The 20,471-nt window shown below is 32.0% G+C and overlaps 1 protein-coding gene and 1 long non-coding RNA gene across 2 annotated transcripts in view; one reads left to right on the forward strand and one right to left on the reverse strand.

Moving 5' to 3' along the window:
- The window catches only part of LOC133201671 (deleted in malignant brain tumors 1 protein-like), a 277,206-nt gene that overhangs the window by 215,949 nt on the left and 40,786 nt on the right, over nucleotides 1–20,471 (forward strand). The gene's annotated exons all lie outside the window — the stretch shown is intronic.
- LOC133201840 (uncharacterized) lies at nucleotides 3,145–5,483 on the reverse strand. Its single transcript, XR_009723154.1, has 4 exons — nucleotides 5,350–5,483; nucleotides 4,989–5,151; nucleotides 4,348–4,576; nucleotides 3,145–3,745 (listed from the first exon to the last, which is right to left on the reverse strand). It is a non-coding gene; the product is annotated as an uncharacterized LOC133201840 (long non-coding RNA).

The following is a 20,471-nucleotide window of genomic DNA, read 5'->3' on the forward strand; positions in this document are numbered from 1 at the left end:
GCCACATCTGTTTCATATTTAGAAATTTTAGTGACTTTAGCTGATAAGGGCCAATTAGCAACTAAATTGTATGACAAACGAAATGACTTCAGCTTTTCCATCATTAAATTTCCTTATTTATGAAGTAATATTGCACTATCACCTGGTAATGGTGTTTATATCTCCCAACTTATTCGCTACTCAGGTACGATCAATTATTAAAGTGGGGCATGCCCTTCACTGTTAAGCTGATTTTACAGGGATTTCAACAAACTCGTTTAAAGTCGGCATTTCTTTAATTCTATGGTCGTTATAATGGCCTTGTCAACAAATATAACCTATCATTAAGTCGAGTTTTGACTGACTTGTTTCATATCAATAGGGTTCGCCGACCACCGTCTCTGGTTCTAAATTTTACTGTGTTGTTATGGGGTATACGAAAGACGCTTGATCACGTCACACGTGCGCTTTAGCACGTTATTTTCACTTTCTCACTTTTGTTTATCACCTTGATTACGAGTTTGCGATGGTTATATACCTTTGAGTTCCTCGTTTTGGGCGGTAAAATGGTCACAGATATACCAAACTATGCTGTAATATAACTAAAGTGGCGTGTAGCCATAAAACGAGAAGATCCTACGACGAAACGGTTACATGGCGTCCCTGGATACAGCTAAAGATCACACTTTTGTAGTTTGCCACTGCTATTTCCAAGAGTCTGACTAAGGGGTCAGAGTCAGGTGCAGTAAGATTGATTTATTGATAATCTGTACAATATAAAGGATTTCTTGATTTCATCAGTGTTCACTTGATTGCTATTGCATGTAATGATTTATTGAAGTTCATGTAGCTTAATTTAAATGTTTCTGTTTTGTTTTACATTTCAGAATTCAGGATTTCCAATACTAAAGTAAGTACAAAGAATCTGGGGGGATAAGACGAGCCATGTGCCCATGCCCATTTTTCGGCTAAGCAAGAACATTTATTGGAAAAAATCTCTCAATTGTTCGAATTTACTTAAGCATTTTAATGTTTACCGTAGTTTTCAAAATGATATTTATATTCTAAACAAGCTAAACAGTTGACTTTCATTACTGTCACAAATGTCTAACATGGGTAAGGACTTCTATTAATTAATCTGCATATTGAGTGTTTACACTTATTGTGGAGATATTATAGAAATGTTAACCTCGTATATAATGATAATGGTGATCTAGAAGCGGTTTTATCTAAAATAAATAAAACGGGAATAAAAGTATTCAAATATCTATTATAATTTTTATCCGGCATTTTAAATAATTTACTGTAAATAAGTTCATTACTACATGTATATATTTTATTTCCAGTGAAAAATATGTTATTCCTATAGACATTTTTTATAAAGTAAAACAAAATTAAAACCAAAAAAATAAAAAAAAAAATAAATAATAATAATAAAAAAAAATCAGAGCATGACTCGAACACTTTCCTCAATAAACGACCCTTTACAGAGCTCATCGCTAACCACTAGACCACGGAGTCACACCAACATTTCCTTTTAAATAGCATACAGTTCTCTATATTTAGCAAGCGTTTTTGGACTTAGAATTTTTTAAGACCACGGTGAAAATTTAAGTAAGTTAACTTAATTTTTTATGTAGAGTGGGTCTTCATACCAAATTTTTGCAAGTGTAAAAAGCAACATCTTTCCACTGCCTTTCATTAATCGTTCTCAAAAAAATGGTACGATGACCCACTCTATTTAAAAAATGTAGTTATATCATCCAATTTATGTCAGTTTCTGTGAAAATTGAGCGTGATGCCATTTTGTTGTGTTAATCAGAATCATTTTCGCTGTTACAGTATTCAGGTTTTGTCAAATTTATATGCAAATGGTAATAAGCATTACATTAATTCAACAAAAAGTGAAATTTTTGTAAAATGAATTTATTGATTTTTTATCGATCGTTATGTAGGCATATGGCTCGGCTTATCCCCCCAGTTTCTTTAATCATGCATCATGCAAGTCTCGTAAAAAAAAAAAGTGAATTTATTGTTTTTATCTATCACTGAGCCATAATATGTAAAGAGTTATGACTGTATGAAAAGTGAATCACAAAATAAGATTACATAATAAATGTAATTTGATTCAACAAAAAATAATAGTTTGGTTAGATTGAAGTGCTTGCTGAAGTCCAGTAACCAGATGTGACTTCAATTTCAGCACAGCAAGTGATGGAAGACAATTTGAAGAGACTCCACATTGTTAAAAGCAACTGTGGGAAAAATAAGCAAGTACCAAGCACCTCATCTGTAATGGAGATGACATGTAGTAATCAAATCCAACATGCTGTTATTTTTTAATTTTCTACAGGAGAGACTACCCCTGAATACAAAGAACCTATTCATAAATAGATCCAATATCCATGCAGACTTTGGACAACTTTTCTATTGACCACTTCCAGAAATTGAGAACTGTAAAATAGTTTAGGATTACACTAGTTTCAACAATTAAACATGTTCAGCTATTTGTCAATGCCTGTGGTATATGAACTGAATTTTATCCTTTATATATTTTGCAATAGCTAATTCTGGAAAATGTTACTTAGTCGACAAAAGTGCACAATAAAAATGCTGAAGAATTAAACTAATTACAGTCAATGTGAAAGCTTAAATGTACAACTTCTTCTTTTACATGTACCAATCCAATGTTTAAGCTGTAAACACTACTCACTGAAAAGTTCTAATTACAGTAAAACATGCTTATAGCGAATATGCTTATAATGAAGTGACGCTTAAAGCGAAGCGATTTTCATTCTCCTTGACTTCAAATGTACTGAATACTTAACAGATGTAACGAATTATGCTAATAACGAAACAAGATTGTCAGTCCCAGAACTTCCTTTTCAGAGTGTTTACTGTATATAATTGGATTGTGATCTGGCATTTGAAGAAAAATAAACAGAAATCTTCAGAAAATTACACAATTTGAAAAACAGTTGAAAAAACATGTATTCCTAATATGTTAGACCAAAATATAGTTACTGATTACATGACCTGTATATATTTTGCTAGTACATGTATAAGTAAACAGCATTCATGTGAATACTTCATTGTCTTTAAACATTTTCCCTGGAAAAATATGGCAGGTACATGTATTCTATGTTAAAAATGAGCTACATAAAATCAATATGTACACCTTTATTTGATACAACTTTCTTAAAACATTTTTCATTAGTGTTTGGAGCTTCCTTAAATATATTCAAGGCTTGATCACCTGGACAAAAAAGTTGGAATATAATTGCAAGAATTGTAGATAAATTCATTTACTTAATACATGTCTTTCTACAGAGGGAATGCAAAAATCTGGTGATTAGTAGCTGTAGTAATTGTGTAGATGGTTATACATTTATCTTTTACATATAACAAACGATGCTAAGATATTTCCTGTAGTATTAAAATGAATAGAGGAGATCCAATTTTAAATAAACAGGATTAAAATCTTTTTGAATTAACAAATCTGAGAATGTAAAAGAGATGTATCAGAGAAGTGAAGTTCTCATTAAGAGATGTACAACTGATCTCGCTTTGAATTCATTTTCAATACAATTTCATTGAATTCATGATCCACAGTCAAGAAATTGAAGTATTTAAACAGTAGTTGATGACCATATTCCTGTCCCTATCATGGAATCCATGATTATTTCTATAATGGTTCTGGCCAGGAGTTATCAAAGAAGTCATTAAAATTTCTTTCTTCAGTGATCTGCTGCTTCAATCGGAGAGGCTGAAATAAATAAAAGTTTATTTATCCATAATATCAAGCTTCAGAAGTGGTAAAATGATTGTTACTGTATATTTTGACTGAAGTATGCAGAACTCATGTATAGTATGTAAATATATTGTCAGGAAGGCTATAGGCTATCCATACAGTTATTTAGTAGAGGTGTAACGATACAGCAATACATCGATCGTATTGATCACTTACGTATCGCCATGTATATATCGTGATACAGTACATTATAATTTTCATTGTTTTGTTTGAAACTTCTACATACAAGCTAACAAATTTTAATGTTTTAAAATGACTGAAAACAAGGTAGCAAAGAAAAAATACATTGTCAAGACTATAAATCCACCTATAATAAACTTTGGTCAGGGGTATCAAGATATTATTTTTATATTTTCTATAACTGTATAACTGTTAGCAATGAATAATGTGTTAAGATAACAGTCAATTCAATTTTTGACAGCTGTATCATGATACATCTTGTATCGCATGACCGTATCATGATATGTATCATATCGTTAGGTAGCTTGCAATACTCAAGCCTATTATTTAATTACATATGTTTTTAATTTAAGTACATCTTGGGATTAAGTTTATACCTGAAAAATGAATATTTTGGCTAAATTATGAAATTTTTGGATATTTTCTGTATTTGATCTCCTGATCATCAGTCTATTCAAGATTGCCTGCAGCAAAATGGTGTAACATCAGGAACACTGAAGCTTAATGTTTACACATCCCGTGGTACCCTGTGCCTCCCAGTTATTCATAGTGGGAATTTAAAACTTCTTCTGTGCCATTTATCTACAGTTTGAAGTTCTAGTTGACCTAAATAAAATGTTAAACAATCAAGATGAATTATAGAACATTGCAAAGAGTAATATATGTTTTAAAATACTTGTGATCTTTTATTAAATTTGTAAAATTGGGGGTGATTCAATCATTAAAGTATCTATAACAAGAATTATCATTAACATTTCAAGTGTGGAATATGGGCTGCATATAGATTCTATCGTTAAAATGATATTGTCCTCAGATCCGGTGAGGGCTTGACCCGAGACACAGATTATTCTTACTAGGGCTGCATAGTACAGGTACATACAGATATCTCAAATATCTACGGAACCTAAATTTCAATGTTAGAGATACCAAATTTTAACTGTACTACTAATAATATATAAGATCCCCTTGCGTTAATATATAAAGTATGAATATTAATGAACATACACAGTAAACAAACCTGCAAGTCTGCGCATAAAGTACACATCTATTTGTTGAACACAGATACAAGGCAGATCTCAATGTTATGACTGAAGTTGTTAACACATCTTGAAGGCCATAACACGTTATACCATACATTCCACTTTTAGGTTCAGACAGCAGAGGCTGGACGCCTTCACATTCTACAAGTTTTATATTGAAGTTAAGTGTCAATCTGACAATGAAGAGTATGTTAGACATAACAATGACTGTGATGTGAGAGACAAAGGTACATGCAGTACGTCCTCTAACGTCAACAAGTGCACACTTTCGTCTGCAAAACATTATTACTACGAATGATAGTAATTCCCATGTTTTGCTGAATTATTAACTTTAAGTACCTTTCTATCAAATCTGCCTTTCTGCCACGTGTTTACATTCCTCCTTTTCTCATATCCTCTCTTAAATCGCTTCATTAAATGTAAATAAAGCGATGTCTTGCGAAACAGTACTTTCACGGTTTTGACGTTTTTAACTTTGTTTACAAGCGTCTTGGTGAAATCAAGCGTTCTCCGTATACCCCATAGCAAAGTAAATTTAGAACCAAAAACGGTGCTCGGCGAACCCTATTGTAAGGTCTATGTTTTTATACTGAATTTGACTGCGGAAAATTCCGTCTATGTGATCAATACATACGGCTCACGGCGGGTGTGACCGGTTAACAGGGGATGCTTACTCCTCCCAGGCACCTGCCATGACCTCTGAAATTTCCAGGGGTCCGTGTTTATGCCCTTTTCACAGATTTATATTGTTTATAGATTTTTTTAGATCACTGTTCGTTATCTTCACGTTTTACATTACTTCTTTAAGGAGGAATGATCTGATTTTTAATAACGGACAGTAACAATGTCTCTCTGTTAGGATTATTTTAATGAATATTTTCTGCAGCTTTGTAATATGCCGGGTAGAAGCCGTTTTAAGAAAAACAAATATTGCATATTCTCGATAATTTTTTTTAGTTACAAAACAATACATATAAGGCAATACAACAATATATAGGACATAAGAAAACAAGTTACATGTATAAATATTCGAAATTTATCGTATATTGGTAAGTCTCCAATACATGACTAATTTCATCGTATTTTGTTTTTAACTGATGGCCATTAATAGACTAAGTATTTTATCTGTGTTGCACTTTGAAAACACCATGTCTTTTCCACTTAATAAACCGAACAATTCTTTAGATCTACAAACCACCTAGTCTCATTAATTATTTAATAAGTATGACTGTAGAAATATAATTTGCGATGAAGTAGACTTTGATACCGACAATTTATATAAATTCCTCATATTAAGGTACTTTATGTATACTACCACAGAGTTCTTTCGACTTGTCAATGGGACTTCAACAAATGAAGGGCGGGTAGAGGTGTTTATCGGGGGCAAGTGGGGCACAGTCTGTGATGACGGCTGGGACGTTAAGGATGCAATTGTCGTCTGTAGAAGTTTAGGATTTTCAGGGTAAATATTCACTGTATTTTACACTATTGTCTAACATAACAGTATACCGTAGAACTATCGAAAATGAATACTTTCAATGACTTGTTTAATAGAATCGCAACTGCTCACCAAGGACGCCATTTTGTTGGAGGGTCGGGAACTATTTGGTTGGATAACGTAAACTGTGACGGAACAGAGGCATCTCTATTTGAGTGTACTCACAACGGCTACGGGAAGGAAAATTGTGGTCACCATGAAGATGCCGGTGTAACATGTACTTAATTCTTATGAAGAACAGTAAAAATTTCGCATGATACATTTATAAATGTTAAACATTATTCATATAATCCTATATACTGATGTCGCTGAATCTAAAGTGTAAGTGCTCAGAAACGAAAATTAAACGAATATAAAAATTATTAAGACAAATCTTTTTGTAATCAAACGAAGTCTTGCAAAATACATGTATAATTATAATGGAGTAAAGTATATTCTACATTCAATGTTAAACACGATTTAATGCGTCAGAGCAAGGATATACAAAAAATCCAAGAGGAGACAAGTTCCTTCCAAAGTTTTAATTTTATATTGTCTTTTGGTATTTTGGTATCAGCAAAATAATAGTAAAGTGATGACAAAAATTAACCATAATATTTTAGGAATCACAGAGACTACATGTAGCATCGACTGAGATCTATTTCCAAGGGGCCCGTTTCAATCTAATTTCTAAATTGATATGTTTAGACTAATCTAAACATTTGAGTTCACCTGAGTAAACCTGAGTTTACTCAGGTGACCTTTTGCTTTCTGTTTTCGTCCGTCGCTGTGCGTTAACTATTAAACATTTTCAGCTTCTTCTTGGGAACCATTGGACCGATTTCAACCAATTTTGGTATATATTCAATCTTTTTTTCTCCTGGAAATCAAGCAGTCAAACTATTTGCATGATTGTAATAAACCATAGAACCCCTCTTCAAAAATTGGGTATTAATGTTTCGGCAGAGCTCTTTTGATTTTGTAGCGAAAATGCATTAATGCTTTGAAAATCTCCTCTGCTCCTGGGTATAAGCAAACAAACTAAATGCATAGTAATGATGAGCAGGAGTGCCTCTTCCGAAATTGTGAATTTCATGGTCCCTGGGTCAGGGGTTCTGGCCATGGTCTGAGGGCGGGACTCTATTGATTTTATAGCAAAAATGCATAAATGCTTTGAAAATCTTCTCCCCTGCCCCTTAGTATTAAGCAAACAAATTAAATTGAATGTTATAATTTTAAACTTAATGTTTAAATATATAGATATGTGTCTTTTCTTTGCTTCTGGGTATCTATGAGGCAAACAGAGTATAAAATTGTAGTAAATAAAGCGAATGAGAGTTTCTTCCCTTTGCTAAGCTGTATTAGTCAAGATTTCAAAATCTTGTATATAAATTAATTACCAGGTTACATGTATTTGATTGAATGAGAATATAAGAATATTAATGTTATATATATATATATATATATATATATATATATATATATATATATATATATATATATATATATATATATATATATATATATATATATATATATATATATATATATATATATATATACAGTAAAACTCGGTTATAGCGAAGTTCTGGGGACTTGATAATTTACTTCGCTATATCCGTAATTCGTTATATCCGTATAACAAATACGTATACATGTACATAGCGACTTCGCAATTTTTTTCCTTGAAGTATGACTACCAAATGTATTAAGGGAAGTATAAAATATAAAATTTACCTTGGAGTTCAAAAATGTTCGGATGAATAGTGTTCTAAATATATATATACCTACAAAGTAAATGTCAGTTCAATATTTTAAAAATTAATAAAAGATGTAAATTTCGTTATTTTTAACTTCTAGGGAACACAGAATCAGTTCGCTATAACCGTAAATTCATTATTTCCGAGTTCGTTATATCCGTAACATTTTACAAGGAATTGTTAAGAATTTCGCCGGGGATTGCAAAAATCTTTATATCCTTAAATTCGTTATATCCGTGTTCATACTAAACAAGTTTTACTTTATATATATATATATATATATATATATATATATATATATATATATATATATATATATATATATATATATATATATATATATATATATATATATATATATATATATATATAAACAAAAAAAATGAATATTTTAAATGAGCAAAGCATGTTCAAAGTAAAGCAATATAAAAGATTGAGATAAAGATTATTTATGTAGCGAAATGGCCAATTTTACAGAGTGTGTATACTGTGGTGTCCTATCTGACAATTGACGAGTTATTTTCGGGTAAAATCATTGAAACCATAGTCTAGATGGTAAAAGACTGCATAATGTTGCTTTATACTTTATCAAAGTGACCATGTGATCAGAGAAAGCCAGGGTGACTAAGGGACTTGTAGTTTGTGACAAGTGGCAAATAGCCACGTTATATAGCCAAGTGGCGAATGCTAGCAACAAGTATTACCAAGTTTTTTGTATAGTCAAGAAGCAAGTGTTGGTACCAAGTGGCAAGCAGCTAAGTTGTTTGTGTAGCCAAGAGGCATTACCTCGAGTAAATATACAGGCATTAGATATTTCTCATTGTGAACTTAATCTTAGCACTGGGCAAGTGACAAAAACATATCTGTATATCTTGAATACTTTGAATGAGTACCTTTTACACACTCGGCAAATATCCATTGTATTTGTATATTTTGAATTCATTATCATCCTTGTAAGACTTTGTTAAATCAAGAACGAGCCCAAAGAGATCATTTGGGTCTCGCATACTACAATAAGCAAGGATAATTTTATCAGATTTTTTAAATTCTCCGGAAACTTAGCTTCATCTATCAGTTAATTTTGTTTTATACTTCTTTGAATCCTTTACAGTGTTGTATTATACTCAGCTGACAGTTAAGGTAATTGGGTCTCTTGTTTCATTTAACATTTCAAAAATCATCTTATTTGCTTACATGAATTCTTGTCAACTCGTTTACTTTGGAGTTAAAAAAAATACATGCTCTTTATTCGTCTGTGTCAGCTTATCCAATCAAAATAAACCATTTAAGTTCTAGGCTATATATATTGTCACTCTTTTTCCCTACACTCTGAGCAGTAGAGATACAGACGTTCATTACACAGGTGAGTACACTATTTTCTGTATTTTCATATCTTTTGTAGGTTGCCTGCTACTATGATAATGAGCAATTTAGAACACAGATGTTAGGCATTTTTTTATTTTTTACATCTTTTATTTTTTAATAGAGTTATTAAGAATGACATATCCATTAAAGTTATAAAATGAAAACCTGTATTTCTCTTCTCTCTCTGTGTGGGTGTGTGTGTGTGTGATGTTACAAACTATTGGGATTTTATCGTTAATCTTAAAGAAGAGGATGAAATGCACAAACTGAACTGAATTTATTAATCTCATCACAATTTTTACAATTTAATTGTGGACAGAGATAATTGAAAATAAATAATGGTGACAAATTAAAACAAGTTTTATAGCATGCGTGAGTATGGAGATAGATAAATAGTACAATTAAAGATGTATGTATTCAATATGTCGGGGAGCACGTTTTATCAAAATATACTGAAAAGGAAAAAAACGCGGGGTAAAGTTTTGAAGTGAATTAATGCTATTTTCTCGAATGTATTTTCCAGTATTACTATTAAACATTTAAACCCACCTTTAGTCAACAAGTTCCAAAATCTCACTTGATTTTGATTGATAATTCATGTGTTATTAAAATTCATATGACGGTACCCCCCAAAAGTGAAAATAAAGTTTCTCATTATCTCCCTCGCGCATCTGTCACAGACTTGATTTTCCTTGACATGGAGTTTATCAGTGCATTTATCTTTCTTAAAGGGATAATATTCAACCCTTCCGTCAGGGCAGCCCTTGGTTGGTCGAGAGTAGCTGGGGCATTCCAAAGCCTTCAAACCATACCGTTCATTGGTCCCAAAGATTTTCGATTGGAGAAAAAGATAGAATAAACGAAGACCAGTTGATTTGGTAAACGTGAATGTCTGTCAGAAAGTCTTGACAACTCTGGCTACATTTTCCTAGGGATGAACATGCTGAAAAATTAGGCATATGACGCATACGTGCGCGAGTGAGAGTAACGCCGACGTAAAGTTGAGGAGTTCATGGACCAAAGTAAAGCAGTCGGTTTTTTAGATTAAGGGTGAATGTAATAACTGTGATTGCCTTCTGTATTAAAATCGGTTTCAATGGTAATGCCGTGGCGATTACACAGGTGGTAGGATGAAACCCTTTCTTGATATGGCGTTGTTACGCGTCAACGCTGTCGTTACGTTTGATTGGAATCCATTCCCTCTCTGACAACGGAAAAAATGTTCTATGATGGAAAAGTTAATGGCAAACTGCACAGCAGCTTTTTCTTTACATAGGCAATTCAATTACTTAACCAATGGAACTTCCGTCAGCCGTACCATGATTGCAAGAAACTCACATTGACTTTAAATATTGAAAAACAATGTGTATACCTCCAGTGCATCAATTGCAAGTGGTGCTATAAAATGTGTTACCATGCAATCTTGTCATCATCAATATGCACGTGTTTTTGGCTTTGTACTACTTTTCTTACGTGACGTCATACATTTCACGGTTGAGTAATTTTGAACACCGATTTTAGTACACAGTAACTAAGTTATACCTCTGACAAATTTTCATAATTTTCTGCCACGCAGTCAAAATATTTTGCATATAATGTTACCCTATGTTATGTTTTTTCCCTTTCAGTATTTCTAATAAATGTACATAGTTTTCTTAAAAAAGATTGTTTATTAGAATGCATTACATGTATATCTCTAAATGTAATTGTATTTCTAAATCGTAACTGCTTTGGCGATATTTTTTTCCGTTCATCTACCATGGCTGTGCAATTTAATATGTTGTGGAATTCATCTCCTATTTCGTTTAAATGGCAATTTGTACATAATCTAGTTTCTCTTGGTTCATTTAGCCAACATCCACTTTCAATCGGTTAATGGTTATTACAAGTACGTAATTTACAGAAGTTAATTGCATCTTTTTTGGATAGAATGTCTAAATATTTTTCGAATTTTAGTTCATCTATAGTTTAAAGTCTTTGATGAATTTAATTTAATTAAATTAATGTTTTATAAAGTATGTACTTGTCCATTTGAGGTGGGTTTGATGATAACGCCACATTCACGCAAGAACATCCGCCACCAATGACTGTCCAACATATTGATGACGGTGACACTACCCCACCCCAGTCACTACTGACCTTCGCCATGTAGAGGTCAATGGATTTACCTCCTTTAACACCTAAGTAGCAAAGTCACGCGGAAACCTGACATTTTAAAGTCACCTTGATAACTTCCCTTATTTACGAATAAACAACAATAATTCTTGAAAACCAAAATGCCTAATTATTTTGACGAAAACATTATATTGAGTTTACAGGTCAATTTAGGCATAAAAATAACTCAGGCTGAGAGGGTTATTTCACGTGACAGTTATATCTTGAAACATATTTGATATTCTGTATATTATTGTATAATATATTTTCAGGGGGAAATAGATGTATTTTAATAACATTTCGATACTTAATTGGACATATACCTGTATTTTTCCCACTTTAAATACTTTTTAAAAAATCTGTATTTAATCCTGTTACATTATCACCTCTACATATTATGTACAAGTTGTAGATTTTACCAAAGAATTCTCACATTGGGTAGAGTTAAAATCCACTTGTGACGTCACTCTTGTTTGAGCCCTCCATTGTTTTTCAGAAATTTGAGACTTGAATTAGCATTGAAAACGGTGTTTGTAATGTGCAAATTCTCCTCCCCGTGCCTCTACCAGGGCAAGAACTTAGAAATTTTTATAAAGTTATATCTTCATATTTAGAAAAAATACAGCACGCTTGGAAATCGAACTCAGTATCTTCACTTTCATAGTAAGATATTTTTTTTGAACTCGGTATCTTCACTTTCATATCCTCACTTTTATAGTCAGACACTTTTTGGAACTCGATATCTTCACTTTCATAGTCAGACACTCATCTCACCACGCTATCGAAGCTGTTATGATTTTGGATTTAAATAATTCATAACACTTTCTTTGGCGTGCTCTCTCTCTCTCTCTCTCTCTCTCTCTCTCTCTCTCAATATATTAGTAGCGCTCCATTCCTTAAATGCAATGGGCCTCGGCTCCATTTCTTTTAGGGAACATTAACCCTTACTCAAAGAGGCCTGGACACAGATTTGAAGTTAATATTTTCTCAAATTTTCTGTATAATACATCATTGAAAATACATCATTGTGATGTATATTCAAAATCTTGTGACGTATATTCTATAATCTTGTGATATATATTCGATAATCTTGTGATGTATGTTCAAAATCTTGTGATGTATATTCGATAATTTTGTGGTGTATGTTCTATAATCTTGAGACGTATGTGCAAAAATTGCATTGTGGGTAATATTCGAAACAATTTCGATAGGCTTTGTAAAGGCTTTTATTCATTGGTCCCCAAATATAAAAGTAGGTACTTTTTCAACAGTCGCCTTTAGATTGAACATTGGGATTGGATAAAGGAGAGTCCGGGGACCGTTGCTATATCATTTCACACAGAAATATAATGCAAGCATGTTCAGAAAGTTCTTTTATCTGGAATTTATTGAAACTATGAATTTCGGGACGCGTTTGATTGACACATTTTTGCACTTACACAAAGTAAACTTTATCCTTAATACTTAAGAAAAGTAGAAATTTTGTTGTGTGTTAGTGAAAAATATTAAAACCCAAATCCAGAAAACTCAGCGTAGAAATGTGAGAAAGCAAAACCAACTCACCAGTATTATCAGTCTGTGCTCAGTGATGTGTGCAGAGTTTAACAAATTGAAAACACCCGATGAAACTTAAACATTAACAATAATAGAGCTCGTGCCCTGTTTACAAAAAAAAGTTTGACGTGATGTAAAGAAGAATGTCGTTGTCATTGAATTCTAAGAATCTTCGTGTAAGTTCAATTCATTTAACTGGTTTTATTTTTTGAATAAGTCTAGAAATTTAAAATGTAAACAATGCAACGGTGTCCAGGCTCCTTTAAGGATGAAATAACTGAAATGAGTCGTAATTGTTCCAATGTTAATTTTTTATAGATGGATGACTTTTACTACCTTTAACATATTTTTTTAACATCAAGTACCGCATGTTTAAACACTTCAAATTATAATATATACTTGTATTCTAATATCAAGAGCAGTTAGGTACATATACATATAGTTAATTGTTTCCATAGTGTCCCAGACTTTATAAGATCAAAAAAGGAAAAATAATACTGTAAAGGTAAAAACCTAGTCTTTAAATTTAATCCAGGATATCCTTAAAGATGTGTTCTGCTGAGATAACTTGCAATCAACTTTTGGCACTTTAATTCGATTTATTCAGTATTTTAAACAAATTAAGAAAGAGGAAAATATGAGTAAGTGACCATATGTTTGAGAAATAAGACATCGAAAATATGGCGGGAAACCAGAATTCTTGGGATTTTTCATAGACGATGAATGAAAAATTTTCCTTCTCTGAAAACTTTTGATCTGGGATTAAACTTATATATATATTAGGGATGTCAAATCGGTCAATTTTTGATAATCGGTTACTCGGATGTTTTTCCGATCGAGTACCCGGGTACTCGGTAAAAATGAAGATACAAGTGTGTTAAATTCCTTGAGCCCCGTTAATGTTAATTTTCTTGAGCCCCGTAAAGCTCTGTTAAACCCCAAAGCTGTTTTTATCACGTTTATAAATGTATATAAACAATCGAGTCCAAGGGAAATGATTTTTTAGTACTAAATTTATTTATAAAATAAACACAGAAGACAAAATTAATACATCAAAAATTACAAATGATTTACAGTTCTTGTTTAGGGTCTATTTCACCAACGCAAAAGGAGGACAATCTGTTACGCGGTTTTGACCAGCGAAAGGGAAGGAACGGACGTTGTTGGGATCGCTTGTCTAATATTATTCCATATGTTGGTTGTTTCCCCTGTATACACTAAACTTACTACGGAAACTGACTTTCAACATTTTTTAAATCTTTAGTTATTTCTAAATATTTCTTCACTTTTGAAGAGGGTAGCGGCATTTCTATGCATGTCCGATTTTGCTGCCGTATATTAATTAGATAATTTAAAAATGATTTTGAGATAACAGACCATACTTAAACTATGTTCACTGAAAACAATCATTAAAGCCATCCAAAAATTAAGGACCACAATAGGTGAGAACAGCTGTGTACCAGGTGATTGGTCACTAATTACTGTATATACACAGCCAAAGGCGAAAACGGTTGTTTCACAGGTGTAGGTGACGACACGCTATTTACCGTATTCATATTAAAGTTATTTTTGGAAAAGTTTTTGATAAAAATATGTACTTTGAAATTTTAAGAAAAAATACACTTCCGAGTAACCGAGTACCATTTTTAGTATTCGATACTCGGACGTTCGATCGAGTACCCGGTTAACCGGGTACTCGTTGACACCCCATATGTATATATATATATATATATATATATATATATATATATATATATATATATATATATATATATATATATATATATATATATATATATTAGAAGACCACCAAAGCAACAAAGAATCAAAATATGAAGAGATAATAGGGAGTTAGTGGGTAAAAATATTATGATTTTGATGGATAAAAGCAGAGGTGTTCCGTAAGAATGACTGACAACTCAGCATCAACAGCAGAATATGTCCTTAATAGGTGTTTTATATGAGGCGCCGTTTTGGTAATTACCTTCGTAATGTGATATTACCAATTCGAATATGTGACAACACCTTTTTGAATAAGTGATATTACCTATTCATTTCGAATATGTGATAGCACCAATTCAAATCAGGTGATATCACCTATTTGATTTGAATTGGTGATATCGCCTATTTGGGTGAGTCGTCTTTCAATGACCTATCGGTAATACCCGCACTAAGGTGTTTGCTTCTAAATGCGCTCTCCTTCAAATTCTGGTAACCAGGGAAGATTTACAAATGTACACCTTTTTGGAAAATTCTAGACCCGCGCATGGCGTTGGAATTACGTCACACTACGAGCACTACTTTTACCGTTATCATTATTGGATTGCACATGGTGTTTGTACATCATTATTACCAGTGGGAATACTAATAGTGTGTGTTTTAAGGATGGATTCTTGACTGGCTTCTAACTAGATGAAATATCCAAAGTATATTTGCTTATGTGTCATATATATCTAGATGTAAGAGATTTAGAAAATCATATTTTTCTTTCCTCATCATAACTGTACAACTTTGAATAGAAATGGTAAACTGAGTTTGAAATCTAGCAGGGACAATATTTTTGGCGGAACGGCGGCGTATGAAAATATCTCCTTTTCTGCTTCTCAAAATTGCTACAGAACCATGAATTTAGTTAAAATTTTTAAACAATCAAAGACTAAAAGAAAATTTCAAGTGAAGTCAGTAGAATTAATAATAATGGACTGAAGTTTTAGATTATATCAAATAAATATGATTTTCCAAACAAACTACAATTTGTTAACTTTTAAAAGCTTCCGATCTAAGTACAGATTTGAGCCAAAATCCGTAAAAAGTGTTGTTGTTTTTTTTTCTCTCTTAGTAAATGGTCAAAACTTTTTGTATCAATTTGTATCTTTATATGACTACTAAACCATATGTGAAAATAAGAAAAATTGAAATATACGAAGCATATAAAAATAACTTATATATCCTAAAAATCTAAGAAAAATAGAGGAAATTCGGATTAGCCAATATCCATTTTAGTTTTATCTATGTCAATTTGGTAATATCATCTGATAGACCCTATATGGTAATATCTTTTTATGCAAAAAGAAAAACATTTAATCTTTTGAAGTAAAAGTAGGCATCGAATGATTGGCAACGGTATTTTTTTTTTATTCTTAAGGTCAAGGAAAAAGATAATGACCTTGAACTGACCTTGCTTTTAAAATAAAACGGTCAAATTGAATCTAGTTGATATCATCACTTAATGATAATGTCTTCTTGAATCTATGAAAAATTTCATTAATTTTTAACATCAATTCTTTGTAAGGACCAAAAATGCTTGGCCACGCACTATCATGGAATTTTATTTTATCACTATAATATTAGAGAGTGCCCTATATAAAGACTATTGATGGGTAAATTTTGGACAGCACCTCCTTGGTTTCCATAGCAACGACTTTGAAATATTTTGTTATGGCAAAACTGACCTGATTGTCATCACCATGTAAAATAATTCCGTGCTTCCTTAATGTAGGAAAGTTATCAACATAACATGGGTTTCATTTTATAGCTAAGTAATTAAAGTTTCTGTGCATCTAAATTTCATTCAATTTAACCCAAGGTTTTTACTATGATACAGATCAATTTACATGAATTTGTCATAAAAATGAATACAAAGGCAACTATTTCTTGATATGCATATTAATTTTTGCAGGCAATTGAAACTTAGAAAAAAGATATTTTTAGTAAGATCGAGCTTAGATCTAAAAGATGCAGAAAGATTTGAGGTGGGGAAATCAGTTAAAAGTCATATTCCAATCCCCTCAAATTATAACTTTTCCTAAAAATTAACCTAGAGTTATTTCCCTTTACTGACTCTTTTGCACTGAAGACAAAAAATTAAACTGGTGTTATTTCCCTTTGTTGACTCTCCTGTATTGAAGTCTAAAGAAGTTTATAACAACATGTGGCAAAAACAGACGCCAGAAAAATAAACATGAAACTACAACAGAAAAATGATGTGTTTTTCAACTTTTTAAAACGGAATTCAGGTGTGAATGACAAAGTAAGTCATCAAAAGAAGGACACACTGCTTTCTCAGCATTCAACTTGATAATGATGTACAGGTCTTTATTACATGTAATAATAGATTTTTAAAGTCAAATTCACTTTGCGAAATATTGAAACAAATTTTATGAAGTCTGACTTGCATTCCCATTGGGATTCCATGTACTCTCTAAAACCCATGAGAAAAATGCAAGATGCAATCGGAGGAATACAACAAGCAGAAGATAAGGCAGTCAGTGGGAATGGTTAGAACAACCCTATAGGCACAGGTATAAATTCGAATTTTTTCAAATATTCATTTTGTATAAAAACTACATGTAAGAAGCTTTTTCAACTAAATTGACATAATTTTTAAATTAAATAATTTTTTTTTTATATAATACATGTAGACTTAATTGGTCTATATTCAAAGATCACCATGTTAGCAGGACATTCCAGATATACATCTTAAACAAGTAATATTTTTGCATTATAGGAATTTGTGCTTGCTTCAGAAAGCAACTTACTTTGGCAAATCATAACTACAAAGTTTATCAAAAGGAGGAGAATGTTATAGAAGATGTAAGTTTGTATGTAATGAAAAATATACACAAGGCAATTTAATATTAAAAAAACATATATTTTTGGTAACGTTGTACACAGTGGTGCATCCAGGAATCTTGAAAAGGGGGAGGGACCAGTTTGGTGTCGGGGTAGGGGCTCAAGGCCACACCAAAAAATTGATTTATTAAATCTGATGTATATTTTGGACACAAAAGGGGGGGCCCTCTAAATCCGCCAGTGGTACAGTTTAAAATCTGATTTGGCCAAAAAAGTAGTACCGGTAGGTGGTGGGTAAAAGTTAAAGATGGTCGACTTAATGGAAACACATAGAAAAACTTTTTAGCCTAAAAAGAAGTCATATAATTCAGATTCACTGTAAAAGAAGAAAACATATTTAACTGTATTCTCTATTGAGAAGCTGATGGCTCGTTTTAATACTCCTCCTGAGAGGGAGTATTAAAACGAGCCATCAGCTTCTCAATAGAGAATAATTTAACTGCAGCTATAAATACACACTAATGAGATATAAATATAATATACCCATGTAAATGTATGTATTCATGATTGACAATTAGAATGAATTTCTTTAATTTAAAAAAAATATTTTAAATATATTTTAGATGTACTGGTGCTTTGAAAAAAAGAAGATGAAAAGATACCGGTACATAAAGAGAACCTTTATTCTTGTGCTTTTATCATCTTTATTTCAACACAAAGGCTAAATACCAGAAGCAGGAGGCAGTTACAAAATTAACTAATGGAGAAAGAAACCTTGCAATTGACCGTGAGAACTGAACATCGGACAGTATCTTAACTGAACAATATTCTTTTGGAGAAGATTCTGTTAGAGCATGGGGACAGCTTTTGGAGTAGGTGATGGTAAATTGTTTCAGTTACTTTTACCTTGCAATTGGGTACACTGAAAATACTGTATGTGTACATAAATTGGCGTATTCAAAATTTAGCGCAATCACTGGGTATGGAGTGGTTGGCGTATTCATGAATTAGCGCTACATACGTCTGCGCCATGTATTGTATTTATTAATGGTTTATTTACGGTGTTCATTAATTAGCAAATTGTTGTCTGCGTTCAAGGCGATAAAATGTGAAGAACAGGTGCTTGAGGATGGGACCCCCTCCCCCGCATTCCGTACCCCAAGGGTTCTCCCCGACTTTTTTTAATGGAATATATTTCTATGACACATTCACAAAGTATTACAATTGAAAAATCCAAAATATAATTTAAGACTAACCTTTTAAAAAAAATCATACTTTCTGATACTAAAAGTTCTCTTTTAGTATCCAAGAGTATGAATTTTTATAAAAATAAATAAAACAATGAACTTCATGTGTATAAACTATAAAAGAAGATGGATTAACTGGAACCAGATATTTGAAAACATAAACATATAGATAAATTTATGTCATCTACATTATTATTTTAGTATATCTTGTGTATTCATATTTTTTTTAATTTCATGTTTATTCCTAAAAATCTGTATGTAACCATTCCAGCCGTGGTGTATCTGTGTTTGTGTATGTGTATGTATGTTTGTTTATGTCTAAAGTCAATTAAAAAAAAACAAACAAAAAAAAAAACTTTGGAAATGAGTCATAGAAAAATATTTTATATAAAAATAGGCGGGGAGAACCCTTGGGGTATGGAACGGGGGGGGGGGGGGGCAACGTGATAGGAAGCCTGCTTTTTAAAGTACACATGCAGGAATTCTGAGGCAATTTATTTGGAGGTGTAAATACTAACTACTAGCCTAGTATTATATACATTTTAATAAAAATAGATATGCTTATTTACTTGTATTTGTTATCACATGAAAAATGTAGTAGATATTAAACAATTGATTTTTTAATAGTAAATGTACATGTATGTTTTTTTTATTCCAGGGGAAAAGATGAAGATGATTATTTCAAGTTTCACTTTTCAAACCCATTTAAAATTCTTCTTGACTGGTCAGACACAACACCACATAATGGCCAACCTCTGATGTAAAGAGAAATCATGGAAACATCAAGCCTACCTGTTTCTATTGTCTACAAAATTGCTATATAGCAGTCATTTTCTACATTTTGTTTATCTCTAAATACACATTTTGGATAATGTTTATATGTAGATTCTTGCTTGATTAATAATTTGAAAAAAAAACCCTGTTTTTAAAAGTAACGATAAAATTATACATATTACGAGGGTTGTCCGTAAAGTTCGTGGAAGACTTTGATAATAACTGACAATAATAGATAAAATATCTGAAACTATTATTTTCATTAAATTCATGTTTCATTTAATTAATATGCAAGTTTTCATCACAAACAAAGCACAAATACTTATATTTTTACTAGAAACCAAAAATACACACACTCATACCCGGAGCACTAAAATGAAAATCCTTGACGTTACCCGACGTCAAGAGACGCCTAAGTTAATTTCTTTTTTTATGAACAGTCTTGACAATTCTACTCTCTTCGCCAAATTTTCAATTGTCAGAATCATCGAGCACAGACATGACTCATATTGAGATCATGAGATAAAATTTCTTGTACCGTAGTCTTTGAAATTCAAC

Source organism: Saccostrea echinata, unplaced genomic scaffold, assembly GCF_033153115.1.
Source record: "Saccostrea echinata isolate AGI-Se365-2 ecotype Australia unplaced genomic scaffold, CSIRO_AGI_Sech_v1 ptg000045l, whole genome shotgun sequence".
Classification (NCBI taxonomy): Eukaryota; Metazoa; Mollusca; class Bivalvia; order Ostreida; family Ostreidae; genus Saccostrea; species Saccostrea echinata.